We start from the raw sequence: 13,124 nt of genomic DNA on the forward strand, positions 1-13,124 counted from the left end.
CCAAATAACTTGGCATTTAGCTTCATGATTGCTCCAAGGTATTTAGCAACTTGCTCTTCAGTGACATCTTCATCCTCCTCAGAGGAAGAATACTCATCAGAGCTCATGAACGGTAGAAGTAAATCCAATGGGATCTCTATAGTCTCAGTGTGAGCCTCAGATTCCCATGGTTCCTCATTAGGGAACTCATTGGAGGCCAGTGGACGTCTATTGAGGTCTTCCTCAGTGGCGCTCACTGCCTCTTTCTCCTCTCCAAATTCGGCCATGTTGATAGCCTTGCACTCTCCTTTTGGATTTTCTTCTGTATTGCTTGGAAGAGTACTAGGAGGGAGTTCAGTAATTTTCTTGCTCAGCTGACCCACTTGTGCCTCCAAGTTTCTAATGGAGGACCTTGTTTTAGTCATGAAACTTTGAGTGGTTTTAATTAGATCAGAGACCATGGTTGCTAAGTCAGAGTGGCTCTGCTTAGAATTCTCTGTCTGCTGCTGAGAAGATGATGGAAAAGGCTTGCTATTGCTAAACCTGTTTCTTCCACCATTGTTATTGTTGAAACCTTGTTGAGGTCTCTGTTGATCCTTCCATGAGAGATTTGGATGATTCCTCCATGAAGGATTATAGGTGTTTCCATAGGGTTCACCCATGTAGTTCACCTCTTCCATTGAAGGGTTCTCAGGATCATAAGCTTCTTCTTCAGATGAAGCGTCCTTAGTACTGCCTGGTGCAGTTTGCATTCCAGACAGACTTTTAGAAATCATATTGACTTGTTGAGTCAATATTTTGTTCTGAGCCAGTATAGCATTCAGAGTATCAATCTCAAGAACTCCTTTCTTCTGATTCGTCCCATTGTTCACAGGGTTCCTTTTAGAGGTGTACATGAATTGGTTATTTGCAACCATTTCAATGAGTTCCTGAACTTCTGTAGGCATCTTCTTCAGATGAAGAGATCCTCCAGTAGAGCTGTCCAATGACATCTTGGACAGTTCAGATAGACCATCATAGAAGATACCTATGATGCTCCATTCAGAAAGCATGTCAAAAGGACACTTTCTGATCAATTGTTTGTATCTTTCCCAAGCTTCATAGAGGGATTCTCCTTCCTTCTGTCTGAAGGTTTGGACTTCCACTCTAAGCTTACTCAATTTTTGACGTGGAAAGAACTTTGCCAAGAAGGAATTGACTAGCTTTTCCCAAGAGTTCAGGCTTTCCTTAGGTTGTGAATCCAACCATATTATAGCTCTGTCTCTTACAACAAAAGGAAAGAGCATAAGTTTGTAGACCTCGGGATCAACCCCATTGGTCTTGACAGTGTCACAGATTTGCAAGAATTCAGCTAAAAATTGATGAGGATCTTCTAATGGAAGTCCATGAAACTTGCAATTCTGTTGCATTAGAGAAACTAATTGAGGCTTAAGCTCAAAGTTGTTTGCTCCAATGGCAGGGATAGAGATGCTTCTCCCATAGAAGTCGGGAGTAGGTGCAGTAAAGTCACCCAGCACCTTCCTTGCATTGTTGGCATTGTTGTTGTTTTCGGCTGCCATGTCTTCTTCTTGTTTGAAGATTTCTGTTAGGTTCTCTATAGAGATTTGTGCCTTAGCTTCTCTTAGCTTTCGCTTTAAGGTCCTTTCAGGTTCAGGATCAGCCTCAACAAGAATGCCTTTGTCTTTGCTCCTGCTCATATGAAAGAGAAGAGAACAAGAAAATATGGAATCCTCTATGTCACAGTATAGAGATTCCTTGAGGTGTCAGAGGAAAAGAAGAATAGAAGGAGAAGGTAGAAGAATTTGAACTTATCAAGAGAGATAGAATTCGAATTATTGATTATGGAGGAGTGTTAGTCTTTAAATAGAAGGATGTGAGAAGAGGAGAAGAATTTTTCGAAAATAAAGTAAAAGATTTTGAAATAATTAAAAGAAATTTTGAAAAATATGATGAATGATTTTTGAAAATTAAAGTTGAGAAAGTAACAAAGTGATTTTTGAAAAAGATTTTGAAATTAGAAATAAAAAAGATATGATTGAAAACTATTTTGAAAAAGATGTGATTAAGAAGATATGATTGAAAAGTTATGGTTTTAAAAAGATATGATTGAAGAGATATGATTGAAAAACAATTTAAAAAAAGATTTAATTTTTTTTTTAAATTAATGACTTGGCTCACAAGAAAAGATATGATTCAAACATTAAACCTTTCTCAACAGAAAAGGCAACATTCTTGAAATGTTGAATCAAATCATTAATTGTTAGCAAGTATTTTTGAAAATGGAAAGAAATTGATTTTGACAATATATGATTGAAAAGATATGATTTGAAAAAGATTTGATTTTAAAAAATTATGAAAACTTGAAAAAAAATGTGAATTAAAAATAAAATCTTCCCTCTAGTGTCATCCTGGTGTTAAACGCCCAGAATGGTATCCATTCTGGCGTTTAACGCCCACAACTCTACCTTTTTGGGCATTAAACGCCCAGCCAGGTATCCTGGCTGGCGTTTAAACGCCAGTTTTCCTTCTTCACTGGGTGTTTTGAACGGCCAGCTTTTTCTGTGTGATTCCTCTGCTGTATGTTCTGAATCTTCAATTCTCTGTGTTATTGGCTTTAAAAGACATAATTTTTTTTTCTAAAAAAAATTTTTTTTTTTGAATTTTTAAAGATGAGAAATCAATCAAAATGCAACTAAACATGGGAAACTAAGATTAAATGAACAATGCATGCAAGACACCAAACTTAGAAGTTTGTATATGGTGCACGAATTGTGAATCACACTTTTCACAACGCGTACCACTAACCAGCAAGTGCACTGGGTCGTCCAAGTAATACCTTACGTGAGTAAGGGTCGAATCCCACAGAGATTGTTGGATTGAAGCAATCTATGGTTATTTTGTAAATCTTAGTCAGGAAGTCAATTATGTTTATCAGATGAATTGTGAATAACCAAGAGAGCATAAATTAAAGGTTACTTGTTGTGCAGTAATGGAGAATATGTTGGAGTTTTGGAGATGCTTTGTCTTCTGAATCTCTGCTTTCCTCTGTCTTCTGATTCACGCACGCACGTCCTCCTATGGCAAGCTGTGTGTTGGTGGATCACCGTTGTCAATGGCTACCTTCCATCCTTCCAGTGAAAACTACGCTCACGCGCTCTGTCACAGCACGGCTAATCACCGGTTGGTTCTCGATCCGGTTGGAATAGGATTTAATATCCTTTTGCATCTGTCACTAACGCCCAGCCTTCAGGAGTTTGAAGCTCGTCACAGTCATTCAATCCTTGAATCCTACTCGGAATACCACAGACAAGGTTTAGACTTTCCGGATTCTCATGAATGCCACCATCAGTTCTAGCTTATACCACGGAGATTCTGATTAAGAGATCTCAGAGATACTCATTCAATCGGATATAGAACGGAGGTGGTTGTCAGGCACACGTTCATGGTTTGAGGAAGGTGATGAATGTCACTGATCATCACCTTCATCACAGTTAAGCGCGAATGAACATCTTAGATAGGAACAAGCGTGTTTGAATAGAAAACAGAAATACTTGCATTAATTCATCGAGACACAGCAGAGCTCCTCACCCCCAACAATGGGGTTTAGAGACTCATGCCGTCAGAGAATACAAAGTTTAGATCTGAAATGTCATGAGATACAAAATAAGTCTCTAAAAGTTGTTTAAATACTAATCTAGTAGCCTAGGTTTACAACAAATGAGTAAACTATGATGGATGATGCAGAAGCCCACTTCTGGGGCCCACTTGGTGTGTGCTGGGGCTGAGAATTAAGCAATCCACGTGCAGAGGCCATTTGTGGAGTTGAACGCCAGTTTTTGTGCCAGTTTGGGCGTTCAACTCCAGCTTTTGATCCTTTTCTGGCGCTGGACGCCAGAATTGGGCAGAGAACTGGCGTTGAACGCCAGTTTATGTCGTCTATCCTTGTGCAAAGTATAGACTATTATATATTGCTGGAAAGCCCTGGATGTCTACTTTCCAACGCAATTGGAAGCATGCCATTTCGAGTTTTGTAGCTCCAGAAAATCCACTTTGAGTGCAGGGAGGTCAGAATCCAACAGCATCAGCAGTCCTTTTTCAGCCTGAATCAGATTTTTGCTCAGCTCCTTCAATTTCAGCCAGAAAAATACCTGAAATTACAGAAAAACACACAACTCATAGTAAAATCCCAAAATATGAATTTTTCCTAAAAACTAATGAAAATAGACTAAAAACTAACTAAAACATACTCAAAACTATATGAAATTAACCCCAAAAAGTGTATAAAATATCCGCTCATCACAACACCAAACTTAAACTGTTGCTTGTCCTCAAGCAACTAGATAAATAAAATAGAAGACTAATAGGTTGAGAAGCAATAATATCTCAGAGTTTTTGAGTGGAGCTCAGACTCTAATTAGATGAGCGGGACTAGTAGCTTTTTGCTTCTGAACAGTTTTGGCATCTCACTTTATCCATTGAAGCTCAGAGTGATTGGCATCTATAGGAACTTAGAATTCAGATAGTGTTATTGATTCTCCTATTTCAGTGTGATGATTCTTGAACACAGCTATTTTATGAGTCTTGGCCGTGGCCCTAAGCACTTTGTTTTCCAGTATTACCACCGGATACATAAATGCCACAGACACATAATTGGGTGAACCTTTTAGATTGTGACTTAGCTTTGCTAAAGTCCCCAATTAGAGGTGTCCAGAGTTCTTAAGCACACTCTTCTTTTTGCTTTGGACCTTGACTTTAACCGCTCAGTCTCAAGTTTTCACTTGACACCTTCACGCCACAAGCACATGGTTAGGGACAGCTTGGTTTAGCTGCTTAGACCAGGGTTTTATTCCTTTAGGCCCTCCTATCCACTGATGCTCAAAGCCTTGGGATCCTTTTTATTTTCCCTTGCCTTTTAGTTTTAAGGGTTATTGGCTGTTTGCTCTTGCCTCTTGGTTTTAAGAGCTTTTGGCTTTTTCTGCTTGCTTTTTCTTTTTCCTTTTTTTTTTTTCTGCAAGCTTTGTTCTTTGCTGCTTTTTCTTGCTTCAAGAATCATTTTTATGATTTTTCAGATTATCAATAACATGTCTCATGTTCATCATTCTTTCAAGAGCCAACATATTTAACAGTCTTAAACAACAAATTCAAAAGACATATGCACTGTTCAAGCATTCATTCAGAAGACAGAAAGCATTGCCACCACATGTTACTAATTAGAATTTTTCTTATTAAAAACTCGAAATTTTATTACCTCTTATTCAAAAGATCTACTATTTTATTCATGTTTGCTGATGATGAGAAAAATAGACTATAACTTAATTGGGGATAAAATCAAACTAGACACTAATTACTACTAATGATCATGTAATGAAGACACAAACATAGATAAGCACTTAACATAGAGAAAACGAAAAACAGAGAAAGTAAGAACAAGGAATGAGTCCACCTTAGTGATGATGGCATTTCCTTCTTGAGGCACCAATGATGTTCTTGAGCTCTTTTATGTCTCTTCCTTGCCTTTGTGGCTTGATTCCTAGTGATTTTTGGTGTTTCTATCCTCAGTTGCTTCCAATAATTATGTGGAGGGAAGTGCATCCCCTGAGGTATTTCAGGGATCTCTTGATTTGCAGCCACATGTTCTACCACTGAGCTATAGATCCTTCACATAATTGTTTTACCACACCAAACTTAGAATGTTGCTCGCCCTCGAGCAAAAGAGGAAGGAATAGATGTGGAAAAAAAACTAGGATTATGAGGAGGGAAGGTGGGGATCCTATGGGGTCCACAGATCTTGAGGTGTCAAGGCATTTACATCCCTGCACCAATTTAGGCATGCAAAATTCCCTTGCACACAACTCTGGGCGTTCAGCGCCAGGTTGGTGCCCATTTTGGGCGTTCAGCGCCAGAACCATGCTCTGTTCTGGCGTTGAACGCTAGACAGGTGCTTCCTCCCGGGTGTGATTTTTCTTCTGCTGTTTTTGATTCCGTTTTCAATTTTTACTATTTGTTTTGTGACTCCACATGATCATGAACCTAATAAAACATGAAAAACCATGAAAGTAAATAAAAATTGGGTTGCCTCCCAACAAGCGCTTCTTTAATGTCCTTAGCTGGACCTTGCTGAGCTTTTAATCTAGCTTCAGCCTTGAGCATTCTTGCTCAATGTTGCCTTCTAGATAATGCTTGATTCTCTGTCCATTGACAATGAACTTCTTATCAGAATCAATATCTTGAAGCTCCACATAACCATATGGTGATACACTTGTAATCACGTATGGTCCCCTCCACCGGGATTTCAGTTTCCCGGGGAATAGCCTGAGTCTAGAGTTAAACAACAGAACCTTCTGTCCTGGTTCAAAGATTCTAGATGACAGCTTTCTGTCATGCCAATTTTTTTATTTTTCTTTATAAAGCTTGGCATTTTCGAAAGCTGTGAATCTGAATTCCTCTAGCTCATTTAGCTGGAGCAATCGTTTTTCTCCTGCTAATTTGGCATCAAAGTTTAGGAATCTGGTTGCCCAGTAGGCCTTATGTTCCAGTTCCACGGGCAGGTGACATGCCTTACCATACACGAGTTGGTATGGAGAGGTCCCTATAGGGGTCTTGAATGCTGTTCTGTAAGCCCACAGAGCATCATCCAAGCTCCGTGCCCAATCCTTTCTACGGGTATTTACTGTCCGTTCCAGGATTCTCTTTAATTCTCTGTTAGAGACTTCAGCTTGCCCATTGGTTTGTGGATGATATGGAGTGGCCACCTTGTGGCGAATTCCATACCGAACCATGGCAGAGTAAAGCTGTTTATTGCAGAAGTGAGTGCCCCCATCACTGATTAACACTCTAGGGACACCAAACCTGCTAAAGATATGTTTCTGGAGGAACTTCAGCACTATTTTAGTATCATTGGTGGGTGTGGCAATAGCCTCAACCCATTTTGATACATAGTCAACTGCCACCAGAATATAAGTGTTTGAATATGATGGTGGGAAAGGTCCCATGAAGTCAATTCCCCATACATCAAACAACTCTATTTCCAAGATTCCTTGTTGAGGCATGGCGTAACCATGAGGCAGATTACCAGCTCTTTGGCAACTGTCACAATTACGTACAAACTCTCGGGAATCTTTATAGAGTGTGGGCCAATAGAAGCCACATTGGAGGACCTTGGTGGCTGTTCGCTCACCTCTGAAATGGCCTCCATATTGAGATCCATGGCAATGCCATAGGATTCTCTGTGCTTCCTCTCTGGGGACACACCTACGGATAATTCCGTCTGCACATCTCTTAAAGAGATAGGGCTCATCCCACAAGTAGTACTTTGCATCAGTAACTAATTTCTTCTTTTGTATTCTATTGTACTCCTTGGGTATGAACCTTGCAGCTTTATAGTTTGCAATATCGACAAACCATGGTGCTTCCTGAATGGCAAATAGATGCTCATCAGGGAACGTCTCAGAGATCTCAAGAAAGGGGAGGGACGTCCCTTCCACTGGCTCTATCCGGGACAGATGATCAGCCACTTGGTTCTCTGTCCCTTTTCTGTCTCTTATTTCTATATCAAACTCTTGCAGAAGCAATACCCATCTGATGAGCCTGGGTTTTGAATCCTGCTTTGTGAGTAGATATTTAAGAGCAGCATGGTCAGTGTACACAATCACTTTTGATCCTACTAGGTATGATCTGAACTTGTCAATGGCGTAAACCACTGCAAGTAATTCTTTTTCTGTGGTTGTGTAATTTTTCTGGGCATCATTTAGAACGCGACTGGCATAATAAATGACATGCAGAAGCTTGTCATGCCTCTGTCCCAATACTGCACCAATGGCATGATCACTGGCATCACACATTAGCTCAAATGGTAATGTCCAGTCTGGTGCAGAAATGACTGGTGCTGTGACCAGCTTAGCTTTCAGCGTTTCAAACGCCTGCAGGCACTTTGTGTCAAACACAAATGGCGTGTCAGCAGCTAGCAGATTGCTTAGAGGTTTTGCGATTTTTGAAAAATCCTTTATAAACCTCCTATAGAATCCTGCATGCCCCAGAAAGCTTCTGATTGCCTTAACATTGGCAGGTGGTGGTAATTTTTCAATTACCTCTATTTTTGCTTGATCCACCTCTATTCCCTTGTTTGAGATTTTATGCCCAAGAACAATTCCTTCAGTCACCATGAAGTGACACTTTTCCCAGTTTAAAACTAGGTTGGTTTCTTGGCATCTTTTCAGAACAAGTTTCAGGTGATCAAGACAGGAGCTGAATGAGTCTCCATATACTGAGAAGTCATCCATGAAGACTTCCAGAAATTTTTCCACCATATCAGAGAAAATAGAGAGCATGCATCTCTGGAAGGTTGCAAGCGCATTACATAGCCCAAATGGCATCCTTCTATAAGCAAACACTCTGGATGGACATGTGAATGCTGTTTTCTCTTGATCCTGGGGATCTACTGCAATCTGGTTATAGCCTGAGTAGCCATCCAAAAAGCAGTAATATTCATGACCTGCTAGTCTTTCTAGCATCTGGTCTATGAATGGTAAAGGAAAATGATCCTTTCTGGTGGCTGTATTGAGTCTTCTATAGTCAATACACATGCGCCACCCTGTAACTGTTCTTGTAGGAACCAGTTCATTTTTTTCATTATGAATCACTGTCATGCCTCCCTTTTTTGGGACGACTTGAACAGGGCTCACCCAGGGGCTATCAGAAATAGGATAAATAATCCCAGCCTCCAGTAATTTGGTGACCTCTTTCTGCACCACTTCCTTCATGGCTGGATTTAGCCGCCTCTGTGGTTGAACCACTGGCTTGGCATTATCCTCCAATAGGATTTTGTGCATGCATCTAGCTGGGCTTATGCCCTTAAGGTCACCTATGGACCACCCAAGAGCTGTCTTGTGTGTCCTTAGCACTTGAATAAGTGCTTCCTCTTCCTGTGAATTTAAAGCAGAGCTTATGATCACTGGAAAAGTATCACCTTCTCCTAGAAATGCATATTTCAAGGATGGTGGTAGTGGCTTGAGCTCGGGTTTAGGAGGTTTTTCCTCTTTCAGAAGAAAGTTCAGAGGCTCTTTCATGTCCTCTGAATCCTCCAAATCAGGCTGAACATCTTTAAAGATGTCTTCCAACTCTGATTCGAGACTCTCAGCCATGTTGATTTCTTCTACCAAAGAGTCAATGAGATCAACTTTCATGCAGTCTGTTGATGTGTCTGGATGCTGCATGGCTTTGACAGCATTCAACTTAAACTCATCATCATTGACTCTCAGGGTTATTTCCCCCTGTTGGACGTCAATGAGGGATCGTCCAGTTGCTAGGAAGGGTCTTCCTAGAATGAGAGTAGCACTCTTGTGCTCCTCCATCTCCAGCACAACAAAGTCAGTAGGAAAGGCGAATGGCCCAACTCTGACAATCATGTCCTCAATCACGCCTGATGGGTATTTAGTGGAACCATCAGCAAGTTGGAGACATATCCGGGTTGGTTTAACTTCTTCAGTTAAGCCAAGCTTCCTGATAGTGGATGCAGGTATCAGGTTGATGCTTGCCCAAGATCGCATAAAGCTGTCTTGGTGCAATCACCTTCTAATATGCATGGTATCAGAAAGCTCCCAGGGTCTTTAAGCTTTTCAGGAAAGCTTTTCAGAATGACTGCACTGCATTCTTCAGTGAGGAGAACTCTTTCTGTTTCTCTCCACTCCTTTTTATGACTCAAGATCTCTTTCATGAACTTGGCATAAGAAGGTATTTGCTCAAGTGCCTCTGCAAATGGAATCTTTATTTCAAGAGTCCTTAGATAATCTGCAAAGCGAGCAAATTGCTTATCCTGCTCCTCTTTCCGGAGTTTTTGAGGATAAGGTATCTTGGCTTTATATTCCTCAACCTTAGTGGTTAAAGAAGCCTTTTTAGAGGGGTTGTTATCAGCACTTGTGTGTGTCTGATCCCTCACTGGCAATTGAGTGCCAGGGTCAGAAGCTGGAGTGACGTTAGACGCCAGCTCACTGTCTGTTCCTGGCGCCTGAACGCCAGAAATGTGCCCATTTTGGGCGTTCAACGCTGGATTCTGCCCATTTGGGCGTTCAACGCCAGATTCTTGCCCATTTCTGGCGTTGAACGCCAATCCTGCCTTGTTTCTGGCGCTGAACGCCAGTTTTGGGCATGGTCTGGGCGTTCAGCGCCAGCCTTCCACCCATTTTCTGGCGTTTTAGTGCCAGAATTATTTTTCCCTGGCTCTTACTGTCCTCAGGTGAATCTTTGGTGGGTCGCTCATTTCTTGAATTTTTGATGCCTTGAGGTGGGGTATTTAATGTTTTCCCACTTCTTAATTGAACTGCTTGGCATTCTTCTGCTATTTGCCTTGATAGCTGCTGCTTTGTCTGCTTAAACTGTTCGTCCATATGTATATTAGCTATCCTTGTCTCCTGTAGCCTGTCTTTGAATTCAGCTAGCTGCTTTGTTAGAAAATCCAATTGCTGATTGAATTCAGCAGCTTGTTTTACAGTACTGAATTCAGCAGTTACTGTTTTAACCTCTTCATTCATGGAAGGGTTGCTGCTTAGATACAGATGCTGATTCCTGGCAACTGTATCAATGAGCTCTTGAGCATCTTCAATTGTTTTTCTCATATGGATAGATCCACCAGCTGAGTAGTCTAGAGACATCTGAGCTCCTTCTGCAAGCCCATAGTAGAAGATGTCTAACTGAACCCACTCTGAAAACATTTCAGAGGGGCATTTTCGTAGCATCTCTCTGTATCTCTCCCAGGCATCATAAAGAGATTCATTATCTCCTTGCTTGAAGCCTTGGATGTCCAGCCTTAGCTGTGTCATCCTTTTTGGAGGGAAATATTGATTCAGGAATTTTCTGTCAGCTGTTTCCATGTCCTTATGCTGGCCTTAGGTTGGTTATTCAACCACCTCTTAGCTTGATCTTTTACAGCAAATGGAAACAGTAATAGTCTGTAGACATCCTGATCTATTTCTTTATCATGTACTGTGTCAGCAATTTGTAAAAACTGTACCAGAAACTCTGTAGGTTCTTCCTGTGGAAGACCGGAATACTGGCAACTTTGCTGCACCATGATAATGAGCTGAGGATTCAACTCAAAGCTACTAACTCCAATGGAGGGTATGCATATGCTACTCCCATATGAAGCAGTAGAGGGGTTAGAATATGACCCCAGAGTCCTCCTGGACTGTTCGTTTCCACTTATGTCCATGATGGATATATGGATATAACTTGGACTGATTTATCTTTTTATTTATTTTATTTTATAAGAAGTAAATACTTAAATAAAATAAAATAACTAAAAAGAATTTGAATTTTGAAAATAAATTTTTTTTTCGTAAAAGAAAATAAAAATTAATTAGTTAAAAAAAAGAAATTTTGAAAAAGAGGAAGATATTTTCGAAAATTAGAGAGAGAGAGTTAGTTAGTAGTTTGAAAAAGTTAAGAAACAAACAAAAGTTAGTTGGTTAGTTGAAACAAATTTTGAAAAGATAAGAAGTTAGGAAGTTAGAAGAGATATTTTGAAAAGATATTTTTGAATTTAGTGAGGAGAGAGAAAAACAATAAGATAGTACAAGATTTAAAATTTTTTAGATCTAATGCTCCTTGTTTTTGAAAATTTTGGAGGGAAAACACCAAGGAACACCAAACTTAAAAATTTAAGATCAAGACACAAGGAAAACTCAAGAACACTTTGAAGACTCACAAGAACACAAAACATGAAGAAAGAACACCAAACTTAAAATTTTTAGAAAACCAAACCAAAATTTTCGAAAACCAAAGGGAAATCAACAAGAAAACACCAAAACTTAAAGTTTGGCACAAGATTTAATAGAAAAAATATTATTTATGAAAAAGAAGGTTTTGAAAAGAATATAAAAGACTCTAACCCAATTACCAAGAACACAAACACCACGTTCTAACTAACTGAGCTATAAATTTAAAGTGTTTTAACAAGGGATAAATAATAAAAGACTCTAAACCAAAAGAAAGAATTTTTTCCTAATCTAAGCAACAAAATAATCCGTCAGTTGTTCAAACACGAACAATCCCCGGCAACGGCGCCAAAAACTTGGTGCACGAATTGTGAATCACACTTTTCACAACGCGTACCACTAACCAGCAAGTGCACTGGGTCGTCCAAGTAATACCTTACGTGAGTAAGGGTCGAATCCCACAGAGATTGTTGGATTGAAGCAATCTATGGTTATTTTGTAAATCTTAGTCAGAAAGTCAATTATGTTTATCAGATGAATTGTGAATAACCAAGAGAGCATAAATTAAAGGTTACTTGTTGTGCAATAATGGAGAATATGTTGGAGTTTTGGAGATGCTTTGTCTTCTGAATCTCTGCTTTCCTCTGTCTTCTGATTCACGCACGCACGTCCTCCTATGGCAAGCTGTGTGTTGGTGGATCACCGTTGTCAATGGCTACCTTCCATCCTTCCAGTGAAAACTACGCTCACGCGCTCTGTCACAGCACGGCTAATCACCGGTTGGTTCTCGATCCGGTTGGAATAGGATTTAATATCCTTTTGCATCTGTCACTAACGCCCAGCCTTCAGGAGTTTGAAGCTCGTCACAGTCATTCAATCCTTGAATCCTACTCGGAATACCACAGACAAGGTTTAGACTTTCCGGATTCTCATGAATGCCGCCATCAGTTCTAGCTTATACCACGGAGATTCTGATTAAGAGATCTCAGAGATACTCATTCAATCGGATATAGAACGGAGGTGGTTGTCAGGCACACGTTCATGGTTTGAGGAAGGTGATGAATGTCACTGATCATCACCTTCATCACAGTTAAGCGCGAATGAACATCTTAGATAGGAACAAGCGTGTTTGAATAGAAAACAAAAATACTTGCATTAATTCATCGAGACACAGCAGAGCTCCTCACCCCAACAATGGGTTTAGAGACTCATGCCGTCAGAGAATACAAAGTTTAGATCTGAAATGTCATGAGATACAAAATAAGTCTCTAAAAGTTGTTTAAATACTAATCTAGTAGCCTAGGTTTACAACAAATGAGTAAACTATGATGGATGATGCAGAGGCCCACTTCTGGGGCCCACTTGGTGTGTGCTGGGGCTGAGAATTAAGCAATCCATGTGCAGAGGCCATTTGTGGAGTTGAACGCCAGTTTTTGG

The 13,124-nt window shown here is 40.1% G+C and overlaps 1 non-coding gene across 1 annotated transcript; it reads left to right on the plus strand.

Annotated features, from left to right (window-relative positions):
• The first annotated feature begins 1,025 nt into the window (after positions 1 to 1,025).
• LOC112753346 (small nucleolar RNA R71) lies at positions 1,026 to 1,133 on the plus strand. Its single transcript, XR_003177736.1, has one exon. It is a non-coding gene; the product is annotated as a small nucleolar RNA R71 (small nucleolar RNA).
• Positions 1,134 to 13,124: the final 11,991 nt, after the last annotated feature.

This window comes from Arachis hypogaea, chromosome 15 (genome assembly GCF_003086295.3).
Source record: "Arachis hypogaea cultivar Tifrunner chromosome 15, arahy.Tifrunner.gnm2.J5K5, whole genome shotgun sequence".
NCBI classification, from domain to species: Eukaryota; Viridiplantae; Streptophyta; class Magnoliopsida; order Fabales; family Fabaceae; genus Arachis; species Arachis hypogaea.